Genomic DNA, 15401 nt, shown 5'->3' with positions numbered 1-15401 from the left:
GGATAAACCCAGTATCCCAAGTAGCACCAATTTAGGCTCAGGTATAAGGTGTGTAGTTAAAATATCAATTACCTGGAAAACTTCAGTCCAAAAAGCAGCAATAACAGGGCAAAGCCAAAATACATGGAAAAAGGTACCGTCATGTTGATTACATTTAGGGCAAATAGCACTGTTTGCACGTGAAATATGATACATTCGTACCGGAGTCATGTATGTCCTATGCAGGAACTTAACTTGGATCAACCTATCTCTAGAGCATATTGGAAGCTTAATAAAATCTTCTAGAACATCCTCCCAATCTTGGTCATCAACACCCGCAATATCCCCGTTCCACTTATTTTTGCAATTGTCCCATCCTTCAGGGCCCTTTTCCACTAGCAATCGCTAGCGTTCATGCGGCCGCGATTTTGCTATGCTATGCACTGCATAGCAAAATCGCGGCAAATATCGCTCCGCCGCGCGTTCGCGTTCCCGGCAAAAACGAATCGCGGTAGTGGAAATGACCTACCGCGATTCCTATGTTAAAAAGCAAACCGTAGCGATTGTAAAATCGCTAGCGGTTTGCGTTTTTGCGATTCAGCCAGCGCAAACGCGCTGGTGGAAAAGGGCCCTTAGTCTCAGTGTGTATTAATTCAGAATAAATCGTTGATAGTGGTTTATCTACGGTTTGCGTCATTAATGTAGTTTCCAAGCGGCAGGAACCCAGGTTTAGTATTCTGCCCCCAGGGAATTGTGAGCTAAAGGCGTGACGGAGTTGAAGATAGCGAAAAAACATGTTATTTTTAAGGGAGTAAAGTTGTTTAAGCCGGTTAAATGTCAAGAGTTGCCCCTCATCGAGTATATGATGCATTGCCTTAATACAGTCTTGAGCCCAAAGTAGGGGATTGGAAATGTCTATAAAGTGTGGAAGATTGGGGTTGTCCCAGAGTGGAGAATGTGGTGACAGTGTAGTGTTACCTCCCCTAAGCTTGATCATATCCTGCCAGACTTTAGCAGTTGTAGTCATTGCAATTGTAACTCGAGCATCATTGCTTGGTCCCCTAAACACTAACAGGGTGAGTCTCTCGTATGATCCCAATCTGGCAGCTTCCACTGTGACCGCCGGGTTATATGTATCCTGTGCAAACCACCAGCGAACAGACACCAGTACTGCAGCACAATAATATAAGTATAGATTCAGGAGGGCTAGCCTGCCATGATTACTTGGCAGTTGTAGGGTAGATAGTGCTATCCTAGGAGGTTGATGATGCCATATAAATGTAGTTCTAAGGGAATTAAGAGTGCAAAACAATTTTTGGGGAATTATAACCGGCGTTTGGCGAAAGATATAAAGGAATTTTGGAAGAAAGATCATTTTAAATAGATTAATATGGCCAATAAAAATAAGTGGAAGGTTTTTCCAGATGATGATTTTCCTTTTGAAGTTTTGCAAAATAGGGAGAACATTTAGATCAAAGAAATCCGCTACAGATGCAGTAATATTTACCCCGAGATATTTAAATTGTTTGACCCATGTTAGAGGTGAATAGAGTTGGGCCGAACCTCCGATTTTAGGTTCGCGAACCTAGTTCGCAAACTTCCGCGGAAGGTTCGGTTCGCGTTAAAGTTCGCAAACCGCAATAGACTTCAATGGGGATGCGAACTTTGAAAAAAAAAAAATAATTATGCTGGTCACAAAAGTGATGGAAAAGATGTTTCAAGGGGTCTAACACCTGGAGGGGGGCATGGCGGAGTGGGATACATGCCAAAAGTCCCGGGGAAAAATCTGGATTTGACGCAAAGCAGCGTTTTAAGGGCAGAAATCACATTGAATGCTAAATGACAGGCCTAAAGTGCTTTCAAACATCTTGCATCTGTATACATCAATCAGGTAGTGTAAGGTACTGCTTCACACTGATACACCAAACTCACCGTGTAACGCACCGCAAACAGCTGTTTGTGTAGTGACGGCCGTGCTGGACTGGTGCGCACCATGGCGAGAGTGCAGGTTTTGGTGGCTTTACAGCCCATATGGTCGCCTGGCTGATGTAGCTGAATGACAGAACAGTGACTGTCCAGCTGATCAAATTTGGTCTGACCACAATGAGGCAACGACCTTATTATCGTGGGTGTGCCCCCCGAGACACTCATCTAGGCGCCGGTCATTGCTTCATTGTGATACGCAAGCCCCTTCACCACGGCAAGGTAATGATCACGAAGGGGAATGGGCGCATGTACATGCCTTTTCTTTTGTTGTTGCAGCTGCCCGCAGTGCAGCCAAAAAAATTAGGCAGTCATGTACACGCACCAGAAAAATTATTACAGCGGCCGCTGCTAGCAGCTGCTAGCAGCGGCCTAAAAAATTCAGCAATCCGCCTGGAGTCCCGGACCCTGTTGGTGGTGGCGGAGAAGGTAGTCAAGCGGCCTGCAGGCAGACATGCTGTGTGGAGGGACTGGGAGTGACTTAGTCTTCTTGGGGCAGCCCAGGCAGCCAGTCACACGGCGTGCAGGCAGAGATGCTGTGTGTGCGGGGACTGACTTAGTCTTGGGGCGGGCAGCAGCCCTCCGGGATCCATGCCTCATTCATTTTGATAAAGGTGAGGTACTTAACACTTTTGTGACTTAGGCGACTTCTCTTCTCTGTGACAATGCCTCCAGCTGCGCTGAAGGTCCTTTCTGACAGGACGCTTGCGGCAGGGCAGGAGAGAAGTTGGATGGCAAATTGGGACAGCTCTGGCCACAGGTCAAGCCTGCGCACCCAGTAGTTCAAGGGTTCCTCATCCTTCCTCATCGCTGTTCACAGCAGTGTCTACATCCACACTTAAGGCCAGGTAGTCGGCTACCTGCCGTTCCAGGCGTTGGTGGAGGGTGGATCCGGAAGGGCTACGGCGAGGCGTTGGACTAAAGAACGTCCGCATGTCCGACATCACCATGAGATCGCTGGAGCGTCCTGTCTTTGACTGCGTGGACACGGGAGGAGGATTAGTGGCAGTGGTACCTTGCTGGCGTTGTGCCGTCACATCACCCTTAAAGGCATTGTAAAGCATAGTTGACAGCTGGTTCTGCATGTGCTGCATCCTTTCCACCTTCCGGTGAGTTATATAGGTATACAGTGGCGGGTCCACTGAACAGAACAGGTATGCAGTGGCGGGTTCACTGAACAGGTATACAGTGGCGGGTCCACTGAACAGAACAGGTATGCAGTGGCAGGTTCACAGAACAGGTATGCAGTGGTGGGTTCACAGAACAGGTATGCAGTGGTGGGTTCACAGCACAGGTATGCAGTGGTGGGTTCAATGAACAGGTATACAGTGGCGGGTCCACTGAACAGAACAGGTATGCAGTGGCAGGTTCACTGAACAGGTATGCAGTGGTGGGTTCACAGCACAGGTATGCAGTGGTGGGTTCACAGAACAGGTATGCAGTGGTGGGTTCACAGCACAGGTATGCAGTGGTGGGTTCAATGAACAGGTATACAGTGGCGGGTCCACTGAACAGAACAGGTATGCAGTGGTGGGTTCACAGCACAGGTATGCAGTGGTGGGTTCACAGCACAGGTATGCAGTGGTGGGTTCACAGCACAGGTATGCAGTGGTGGGTTCACAGCACAGGTATGCAGTGGTGGGTTCACAGCACAGGTATGCAGTGGTGGGTTCACAGCACAGGTATGCAGTGGTGGGTTCACAGCACAGGTATGCAGTGGTATGCAGTGGTGGGTTCACAGCACAGGTATGCAGCCAGACAGGAACAAGTTAAGCCTAACTAATCTTTCCCTGAGAGACAGTCTGCAGCAGTTCGCCCTACTCTCACTAACGCAGGCAGCACACGAGTGACCGTAATGGCCGCCGCTGCCTGCCTTATATAAGGGGGGGTGGGGCTCCAGGGGCTAGTGTAGCCTAATTGGCTACACTGGGCCTGCTGACTGTGATGTAGAGGGTCAAAGTTGACTATCCATGTGCATTATGGGGCGAACTGAACTTCCGCAAAGGTTCGCCTGCGGGACGCGAACGCGAACCACTGAAGTTCGCATGGAACCGTTCGCAGGCGAACCGTTCGGCCCAACTCTAGAGGTGAATTGAAAGTATTTATAGGAAAATCATCAAGTTGCATTACTACCGCTTTCTCGTGGTTAATCCTTAATCCCGAGTACATCCCAAAAGTCTGTATTATCTCCAATGCTTCCATTAAGGAGGAATCTGGATCCCCAAGATATAAAAGGGTGTCGTCAGCATATAGCGAGATTCGTTCCTCAATAGAGCCCACTTGTATACCTGTAATTCTCTCAGATTTTCTAATCAATATGGCCATTGGCTCTATGGCCAAGGCAAATAAAAATGGCGAGAGGGGGCATCCTTGCCGAGTACCCCTATGAAGCCTAGAAGGGGTAGAAATTACGTCTCCTGTTTTTATACGTGCTATTGGTGAAGCGTAAAGGGCACTAATTAGTGACACAAATTTAGGGCCAAAGCCATATGCCATAGAATCGAAGGCTTTTTCGGTGTCGAGAGAAGCCACTACTCGTCGTCCAGAGGTGGTGTCTGGAATACATATATTAGTGTATAAGCGTCTTATATTGATGTCTGTTCCCTTATGAGGCATGAACCCGGATTGGTCACAGTGGATTAGGGAGGTTATAATTGGTTGTAAGTGATTAGCAAGTATTTTTGCTAGTATTTTAGCATCAACATTCAAAAGTGAAATCAGCCTGTAAGAGCCACATTGATAAGGGTCTTTCCCCAATTTTAAAATTACTATTCTAATCGCATCAGAAAATGAGGCGGGGAGAGACTCACCCTGAAAGACATTGTTGAAGATGTTAGTTAGTTTAGGCGCTAGCTTGCCAGTATATGTATGATAAAATTCCGAGGGAAGCCCGTCCGACCCCGGAGATTTATGCGGTTTGAGAGCTGCAATTGCATCTTGTACTTCGTCTATTGTAATGTCCTTATCAAGGAGATTCCTATCCTCTTGAGATAAAGTAGGAGTATCTATAGCACCCAAATACTCTAAAAGTTCGTAAGTAGTGTAATGAGCTCTGGAGGAGTATAAGGCTTGATAGTATTGAACGAAAGCAGTATTTATTTACTTCCGGGTCTGTTAATTCAATGTCGTGATCACCCAATATAGCGGGGACAGCTGTGCTTCCCTCAGGGTCTCGGGAAGAAGAACTTTAGCAGTTAAAAATATAAGCAGCTCTGTTCCCCAGCCTCCTCCCTCCCCTCTGCAGCAGGACCACACGAGCCTTGCTTTTTTTACGAGCCAGCAGCTAGGATACCAGGGCCAGATTACATGCTGATGGGGCCCCTTAGACTCTGCTGGGGCCCCAATCAGGTGATTGGAATGATTAGTGGGATAATCCGACCCTGCCTACCTCTCCCTTTACATTGTAAGCCTTTCAGGCAGAGTTCTCCTCCTTTTGTGTCCTACCTGATCTTGCTCCTCCATTACTGTGCATCCATGATATGCATTTGAGTGAACTCAGCTTGCCTAATCCCCATGCTCCCATCCAGTGACTGACTAAGCATTACCTTGTACTCATATGGCTTGATTTACTAAACCGTGATAAGTCCTATCATGGCAGTTTCTTGCACACATTTCGTGTTTGCGTGTGATCGCGAATTATCATGTGCAATTGCGAATTATGGCGCGCAATTGGGATTTTTTTTCACAAGAAAACGACCATGTTTTGCGTGGAAATTCGCGATTGCACCTGATAATTCACGATCGCGTACAAACTCGAAAATGCATGGAAAAATGGCCTTGATATGACTTATCACGGTTTAGTGAATCAAGCCAATACTGTGCTGCGTGACCTTGTTTTTCTTGTATTCCTGTGTTGTCGTATTGCTGTATATCACCATGTCACCCCTAAATATTGTCTGTAACGGGAACTAATGTCCAGGGCTGCATAATATGTTGGCGCTTTATAAATACAATAAATATGTGAATGGAGTATCGTCCGAATTAAAGAATATCGGAGGATACTAAGTCCTTCATGGCCAGAGGTGGCACTGTGGAGCATGTTTCCTGGTCCAGGTTCTCCCGTTTGGGAGGCCGTATCTCTGCAGCCCTTAGCCCCAGAGACCCTACATTTCAGGTGTGTGTAGCAGAGGATCATGGCTACATGTGGGCATAATCTGGGTCATGCTAGCCCTTCAAGAACCAGGGAATACTGCACCCCAAAAAAAGAAGTTTGGTTTGGGAGCGTTTTCTGTTAGGAACATCCCAGGCTGTTGACATTTGATATGTATGTAGAAGGCATATTGACCTTCTTGCACTCCAAATTCAGGGTCACTGGCACCCCCAGAGCAAGAGATATGCCCCCACATTTTATCGAATTTCGTGCCTGTGTGCCCCCTCTGTGGGAGGCCGTATCTCAGAGGCCCTTTCCTCGAGAGACCCCAAATTTCCGGCATGGTTATTAGTGTAGGGGCTACTCCTGGGTACAGGTGCGGTCACGCTGCCCCCCCCCCCCCCCCCCCAGAATTGGAGTTACCAGACCCCAAAAACTGAAAGATGTTCTCAGGATGTTCTGGCAGTAAACTGGTATACCAGGGTGCTCTGGCAGTAAACTTAAATCTTAGGATGCTTTCGCAGTACTCTGGTCTTCTAAAGTACCCTGGTATATCAAAGTTGTAAGTAGCTCCCTAACAAATAAAGTGGACATCTCGGTGAAAGTTCCACAACCAGAGCATGTTGCAAACATGTAGCAAAGAAGGAGTCTTGACCTGTCATTGTCTTGCAGTAAATATCAGCTCTTCTATTGAGGCATCTTGCAGGATACAGCGAAGGTCAGCAACAATGTGACATTTTGAGAAAAGTCTTCTCTCTTTCTCAAGCTTGCTTGCCCACTAAACATCAGAACAGCAAATCAGCCTTCAATGAACAGATACCAAACAGAGTGCCTGGACACCTGAAGGCCAACCAACTAAATTACGGTGGGCAGTCATATCACTGGATCAAACTGATGGATAACAAACAATGCAGGTTTTATGTGCATGTGTGCACGCCTGTGTATATTGCTTATTTGTTTTCCGGCACAGTCGTGAGTTTTTTTACGCATTTCATGCAATTTTTTTTTTTTAACTTCCCGTATGCCACACCTTCCCTTTGGTGATTGTTGCTTTTGTTTGTCTGCAGTTCCGCATCAGGTCTGTTTTGGGCTGATAGTTTGGGAGCTGTGATGTCATTTTGACAGTCAATTGTGGTTGGTTGTCCTTCGGACACCCAGGCACTATGGTCCCTGTTCATTGAAGGGGACTACATAAGGCTGATTTGCTGTTCTGATGTTTCGTGGGTTAGCAATCATGAGAGAGGAAACTTCTCTCGAAACATCACATTACTGCTGTCCTTTGCTGTGTCCAGCAAGATCCCTTAATATAGGAGCTGATATATACTGCAAGACTGTGCCAAGTCAAGACTCCTTCTTTGTATCACAGGGTGCTCTGGCAGTAAACGGACACCCCAGGGTGCTCTGGCAGTAAACGGACACCCCAGGGTGCTCTGGCAGTAAACGGACACCCCAGGGTGCTCTGGCAGTAAACGGACACCCCAGGGTGCTCTGGCAGTAAACGGACACCCCAGGGTGCTCTGGCAGTAAACGGACACCCCAGGGTGCTCTGGCAGTAAACGGACACCCCAGGGTGCTCTGGCAGTAAACGGACACCCCAGGGTGCTCTGGCAGTAAACGGACACCCCAGGGTGCTCTGGCAGTAAACGGACACCCCAGGGTGCTCTGGCAGTAAACGGACACCCCAGGGTGCTCTGGCAGTAAACGGACACCCCAGGGTGCTCTGGCAGTAAACGGACACCCCAGGGTGCTCTGGCAGTAAACGGACACCCCAGGGTGCTCTGGCAGTAAACGGACACCCCAGGGTGCTCTGGCAGTAAACGGACACCCCAGGGTGCTCTGGCAGTAAACGGACACCCCAGGGTGCTCTGGCAGTAAACGGAAACCCCAGGCTGCTCTGGCAGTAAACGGAAACCCCAGGCTGCTCTGGCAGTAAACGGAAACCCCAGGCTGCTCTGGCAGTAAACGGACACCCCAGGCTGCTCTGGCAGTAAACGGACACCCAGGCTGCTCTGGCAGTAAACGGACACCCCAGGCTGCTCTGGCAGTAAACGGACACCCAGGCTGCTCTGGCAGTAAACAGACACCCCAGGGTGCTCTGGCAAAATGTATTATAAAAACATACTTACCTAAGAAGTGGGAAGCTTCTGGATCTTAATGAAGCTTTCCTCTCTGTCCTATGGTCCCCTGTTGCCGTACACGGACTCTTCAGCTGATCACGTCCACACTCCTCTTCTTGCATGTGGCCTGTCCTGTGCCATAGCAAGAGTGGCTTATAGCACAGGCGCAGTATGGCCACACTCATGCTTGAAGAGGGGTGTGGTAACCATCAGATTACAGACAGGCTCTTATTGGTAGTCTTTGGAGGGTCTGCCCTTGGCGATGGGGGACCAGAGAACAGCGAAGGAAGCCTCCTTTTGACAGTCAATTGTGCATCCCAGGGCACTCTGACAAACCAGTGTTGGATATTTCATGTCTGATCAGCTGTTTTTTTTGCAGGTCAAAACATTTCGCACGCTCATCTGACACTGGTAAAACGACATTGATATGCTATTTCATGGCTGAGCAGCTTATTATTGCAGGTCAAAACATTTAACACACTCAGCATATCAATATGTCCTCTCGCCATTGTTAGATATTTCATGTCTAATCAGTGGTGCTCGTAATGGCCAAAAAATGTTCTTTCGCAAAGTTTTCCGCATCGTAAAACTTTACATTAAACTTCGCGTAGTATTTAAGAAGTTACGGGTACAGAGTAGTTACGGCTACGATACTACGCGTGTAAACGAAATTGCGTAACGTAATTATGCATCACTTAACTAGCCAGTGCGCATGCGCATACTATATTTTAATGCGTACAATCATGCTTATGATGCGTATAAACATGCGCATTAAACAGCGCATGCGCGTCACAAACATAACATGTCTGCATGCGGAAATTTGTAAGCATGCATCAATGCAAAATGACTAATATTGTAATTAACCGTAATTTCGCAAAGTTACGAAGTCATACGAAATTACCATACATAATTACGGTCCACATGTAATTTATTACGCATCCTCACGTAAATTTCGTATTATGATTACGATGGAAAACGGCAAATTACGATGCGAAATTTTGCGCATGCGAAATTTCGAAGCATCACTGTGTCTAATTAGCTCAATGTTGCTAGTCAAAACATTAGCCACACTCAGCATATCAATGTATTCTCACCAGTGTCAGATATTTCAGCTCTGATAAGCTGTTTGCTGGTAAAACATTTCCCACACTCAGCATATCAATATGTTCTCTCGCCAGTGTGATATTTTAGCTCTGACAAGCTTATTATTGCAGGTCAAAATATTTCCCACACTCAGCATTTCAATGTCCTCTAACAAGCGTCTGATATTTAATGTCTGCTCAGCTTATTATTGCTGGTCAAAACATTTCCCACACTCAGTATATAAATGTCTTCTCACCAGTGTCAAATATTTCAGCACTGATAAGCTGATATTTCCATGTCAAAACATTTCCCCACTCAGCATATCAATACATCCTCTCATGAGTGTGAGATATTTCAGCTCTTACAAGCTAAGTTCCTGGTCAAAACATTTTCCAATCAGCATATCAATATGCTTCTTACCAGTGTCAGTTCACGTCTGATCAGCTTATTATTGCAGGTCAAAACCTTTCCCATGCTCAGCATATTAATGTCTTCTCACCAGTGTCAAATATTTCAGCACTGACAAGCTGATATTTGCAGGTCAAATCATTTCCCACACTCAGCATTTCAATATGTCCTCTCATCAGTGTCAGTTATTTCAGCTCTGACAGGCTATTTGCTGGTCTAATCCTTTCCCATGCTCAGTGTTTCAATGTCTTCTCAACAGTGTCAGATATTTCAGCGTTGATAAGCTGATATTTGCTGGTTAAAACGATTCCCACACTTAACATATCAATATGTCCTCTGACCAGTTTCCTATAATTTATTTCTGATCAGCTTATTATTGCAGGTCAAAATATTTCCCACACTCAGCATATCAACATGTTTTCTCAACAGTGTCAGATATTTCACATTTGCTGTTTGAAATATATCCCACACTTATCTGACACTGATGAGGGGACATATTGATATGCTATGTCTTGTCTGATCAGTTTATTATTGCAGGTAAAAACATTTCCTACATTCAGCATATGATGTCATCAGTTTATTTTCCCCTCTGGTTTTCCTTAAGTAATACATGTATTTATACAGACCTATATATAAGACCCAAAACAGATACAACTGAGGAGAATTGAAGGACGAGAGACAACTGGGTCATATGCAGATCAACAGCACAGTGCACCAAATAATGTCTGATCGGTTTTCACTCCTGTTTGGCTTTCTGTTTCTTACAGGCAGCATGTCGGAGCTCTCAGGCTACTTCTTGCCATCTCAATATCAATGTTCCCCTTTGTAACATGACTTTACATCTACGTCAACAAGGAGATGACTAGAGATGTTCCGAACCGGGAACTTTTCCGTAAGTTCGGTTCATCCTCATTGTGATGTAGAGGGTCAAAGTTGACCCTCATGATGCACTGTCAGCAGACACATTGTAGTAAATTAGGCTACACTCACTCCTGGAGCCCCACCCCCTTATAAAAGGCAGGCAGTGTCAGGCAGTGGACTCACTCGTGTGCCTGCGGTAATTAGTGAAGGGATAGCTGCTGCAGACTCTCATAGGGAAAGCTTAGTTAGGCTCTTATAGGCTTGTTAGCTTGTTCCTGGCTGATTGTTATTGCTAAAAAAAAAAAAAACACCCCTCAACAGCTCTTTTGAGAGCTAATCTTGTTCTTGTGATCATATTTTTTTTTTTTTTTGTGGCCCACTTGCATTATATACAGCCCTGTTAAGTCAGTGTCACTGTGCCTGTCTGTGTGACAGGTGCACATGTAATACCCATCCCTGCATATACCTACTACCTGTTGTTGACTTCAGTGCACCCACCTACCTACATGAGTGCATGCAGTGTGATATACCACTCCGTGCATACCTGTTAACTGCACCTGTGTGACTGACTGCACATTGTATTAGACAAGTCAGTACATACCTTTCACTTCATCCCCCCCCCCCTCAATATGGACAAGATAAAAAGCAGAGGCAGGCCACCTGGCAGGTCTGTTCGAGGTTGTGCTGTCGTGATTTCGTGCGGCCCGTGACCAAAGTACAGTGTTCAGAAGAAGGCATGTGCCATCAACCCCCAATATTGTCAGGATGCGGTTGACTATTTAATACAGAACACCATCTTTCTCAGCTTCCACATGGAAGCGTGACCTCTTTCTCCTTCTGCTCTGATTCTGGCACCCCACTTAACACTCAGTCGGCCGAAGTCACCCAAGATAATAAGGTTGTTTGTCCAGCTGAACAAATTTGGTCTCTCCGCAGTCACTGTTCTGTCATTGAGCTACCTCAGCCTGGCGACCATATGGGCTTGAAAACTACCACGGCCTGAACTCTGGCCATGGTGCGCACCAGTCCAGCACCGCCGTCACTACACAAACAGCTGTTTGCGAAGCGTTACACAGTGAGTTTGGTGTGTCAGTGTGAAGCAGTACTCTAAAACATCTTGCATGTGTTTACATCAATCAGCGAGTGTAATTAAAGCACTTTAGGCCTGCAATTTAGCATTCAATGTGATTTCGGCCCTTAAAACACTGCTTTGCGTCAAATCCAGATTTTTCCCTGGGACTTTTGGCGTCTATCCCACTCCGCCATGGCTCCTTCCAGGTGTTAGACCTCTTGAAACATCTTTTCCATCACTATTGTGGCCAGCATAAATTAAGTTCGCCTCCCCATTGAAGTCTATTGTGGTTCGCGAAAGTTTGCTCGAACCGAGCTTTTGCGGGAGGTTTGCAAACCGAAAATCAGAGGTTCGAGCCATCTCTAGAGATGACATCATGGCCAATCAGTACTATAGAGAGAGGAGGATTTCCGCAGGAATGCCACATTACTGCAACTTGTAATTTTAGCCCAATCACAGAACTCAGAAGCATTGGACCAGAATGGAGAACTATTTCAGCGAAAATCCTATTACAACTGTTATTTTACATGTGACACAAGACTCTATTACCCAATATTTCATGAGTCATTTGATTGGCCTAAAATTTCCATGGTATTCCAATTACTGCAGTAAAGTTCCACATTCTCTGATTGGTCGAATATTCAAAAGTATTATAATTAACCAACTTTATTAACAAAATGACAAAAAAGACTTTCATCTGAAATGGGTAATCTGCATTTTCAGTAATCCGATTTTCCCTAGAATCGGAAATCGCCATTTCCGACCATCCCTAAGAAACTGGCAATCCGGTCCTTTCAACCACAAAGCAGCCTTATTAAGCACTGGAATATACCCATCACAAACATGTCAGTGTTCTTTTTCTCCTAAAACTAATGGCAGACTTGACTGGATAATAGCAACAAGGGAAAACACGGGAGGAGGGGGGTGTCATAGCTACACAATGGATTTTTTATTTTTTTTGCATACATTAACAAAGAGTGCTGTAGTAATTTGAAGGCCAGAGAATGCTGCTAGTGAAATATTGGAAAAAATTACCAATAATCCACTACTTAATTTGGATATTAACCACTTTACCACCACAGGTGCGTGTATCTACACTCCTTTTGACATCCTTTCCCCACCAGGAGCATAGATAAAGGCACCCCCGCCGCTACTGCCCCTGTCCACGCTCCCGCTTGCGCGTGGGCACGCTTGTGTACACCACCGGCCGATCGCCCGGAGATCAATAAACGGGACAAACATTCACGTTCGTTGATCTAAGCCCCCCAGCAATGATCAGCTGCTTCTATGAGAAGCAGCGTGATCATTGTGAAAAAAAAAAGTTTCCCAGCCTCATTGTACTTCCTGTAAGCGTACTTCCGACGCTTACAAGACTCATTCACAAAAAGTTATTGTGGCCATCTTGTGGCCAAATAGTAAAACTACACCCAAAAGCATTTTTCATATACAAATACATAGTTTTACATTATAAATAAACTCATTACCTCCTACACTCCCCACATTTTTTTTTTGTAATAAAAAAAAAAATTATAATAAAAAAATACATAAATAGTTACCTTAGGGACTGAACTCTTTATAAAGTAACAGTGTTATACCCTCTTGACAAATTATTTAAACTATGGGCTTGTAATTAGGGATGGACGCAAAACTGAAAAAAAAATGCACCTTTATTTCCAAATAAAAAATTGGCGCCAAACATTGTGATAGGGACATAATTTAAATGGTGTAATAACTGAGACAAATTGGCAAATACATTTCATGGGTTTGAATTACAGTAGCATGCATTATTTAAAAACTATAATGGCTTTCATTGCCCGAGTTCCTGGTAAAATAAAACCCTAACCCACAGAACATGCTGTTTCCAAAGTCTAAGCCCCTGCAGCACAGTTACAGTTATAGTTAAAGTTACACAGTTACTTAGTTCCAAAGTGATGTTATACGAGTCAGAAATCTACCTAGCTCTGTTTATACAGTACTTTTATTATAGTTAATACACCTTTCTGAACACTTAGAAGGTAAATATGGTAACACTTTTCTTTATACATACCATAATATAAAGGCAACATTAAAAGGTTTCACAACTGAGATTCAATGATAAATTTTCCACGAGAACCGATTCTATTCCTCAGCACTATCCATCCACCCTGTATATCAGGAGTTAGGGATGGGTTTGTGGTGAAGGGTAAAAGTAGTCTCAAGACGCATGATCTCAACAGCCTGATGCTTACTACCCCTGGCTCATATTTACAAGTGTATTTTGGTATGTTCCATATTTGCTCGGATTGTATAGTTTAATCCCTGAACTTTATCCATGTTAAGATCACTATTTCTTTACAATCTTTATAATGTTACTGCTTTGTGTACTGTTGTCTACCAAGATTGTATACAACATTTTAAAAACCTCAATAAAAATGTATTAAAGTGAAAAAAAAACTATAATGGCCGAAAACGGAAAAATGGTTTCCAAATATTTTCCGATTTTCCCATTAAAACACATTTAGAATAAAATAATTCTTGGCATAATGTTCCACCTATAGAAAGCCTAATTGGTGGCAAAAAAAACAAGATATAGTTCATTTCATTGCGATAAGTAATTGTAAAGTTATAGATGAATGAATGGAAGGAACGCTGAAGGGTGAAAATTGCTCTGGTGCTTAAGGGGTAAAACCCCTCCATTGTGAAGTGGTTAAAGAACAGTCATTTTCACCTAACCTTGTTCTCAAGCAAGCTGTCCCTCTAGCTTAGCTACAGCACCTGTTTGGAGGGCCCTTAAATATATTTTGCAACCATATACGGAATATTTCTTTATAAAAGGCTTGGTTGTCTGTTACACCATTTACTTTTGTCACTTATTTATTTTGCTAGGAACAAAGATCCCTGAAGAATTTGTGGAGATTTTGAAATCCCGAGTCCTTCCATTCCCACTCTGAGGGACTTCAGTCTGAAGAGAATGGCTGGTTTACATGAAGATGACTTATATGGATCCTTAGAGATGCAGATCACACCTCATTCCTTATAATATAATACATGACACACTAAACATTCCTGTTGTGCGGACAAGTCCAGGGTAATTGGTATCATCCCGATTCATTACTTCTGAATTGAGAGATAAAGGGAAGACCATAAGACCAAAGTGAATAAAGTATGTAGAGTGTCAAGCCCTCATAACTTACTTTGTGCAGGTGCGAAGGGTCTCATTTAATCACAAGCTCCCCCCTTTGATTCCTGACTCACTGGATCGGGCAGCTAGATGAAACCGAATGCACATTAGGGGTATAGGACACCCCTATGCCTCTCTGGCAATCTGCGCGGCACTTTCTAATCTAGATCACCTCGTCCTCAGTGAAGTCAATAGCCAGCTGTTACTGCTGCTCCAGCTGGGGCCCCGCTGAATCCTAGCTCCACCCCTAATGGACCAAAGTGCTGTTGAAAACAGTTAATATTTGTTTAGCCTTTTCAAATTAAAGGCTGGTTCACACGGGTGCTAAAGTAACAGGCTTGGTGCTCCTCGCTTAAAGAGAACCTGAGATGAGAAGCGTCTCACGTTCCATACTTACCTGGGGTTTCCTTAAGCCCCCTTGAGGCCACTTGTTCCTCACAATCTCCCCTGGTGGCTCTGGACCCTGGCAATTCAGCCCTTCATTGGGCATGTGCGCCCCGGCATGCTCCTTCGTCATCCTCCTGTCCCTCAGCCATGAGAGCGCAATGTGCTCCTTTCCCCTCTCCCTGTACATGGTAAATAAAATGGTGCTCACTGAACTTATACTAAGTCCACGCTGCATCTTGTCTGCTCTTCCTCCTGGCATCT

The 15401-nt window shown here is 44.9% G+C and overlaps 1 long non-coding RNA gene across 1 annotated transcript in view; it reads left to right on the top strand.

Moving 5' to 3' along the window:
- Positions 1-14850, top strand: part of LOC137541950 (uncharacterized) — a 45069-nt gene extending 30219 nt beyond the window's left edge. Inside the window, exon 3 of the long non-coding RNA XR_011025311.1 lies at positions 14459-14850. This is a non-coding gene — a long non-coding RNA (uncharacterized lncRNA). The remainder of the gene's footprint in view (positions 1-14458) is intronic.
- The last annotated feature ends 551 nt before the right edge of the window (positions 14851-15401 follow it).

The sequence above is a fragment of the Hyperolius riggenbachi genome, chromosome 12, assembly GCF_040937935.1.
Source record: "Hyperolius riggenbachi isolate aHypRig1 chromosome 12, aHypRig1.pri, whole genome shotgun sequence".
Lineage (NCBI taxonomy): Eukaryota > Metazoa > Chordata > Amphibia > Anura > Hyperoliidae > Hyperolius > Hyperolius riggenbachi.
The sequence above is the reverse complement of the archived record's forward strand: the minus strand, read 5'-3'. Positions and strand labels throughout refer to the sequence as shown.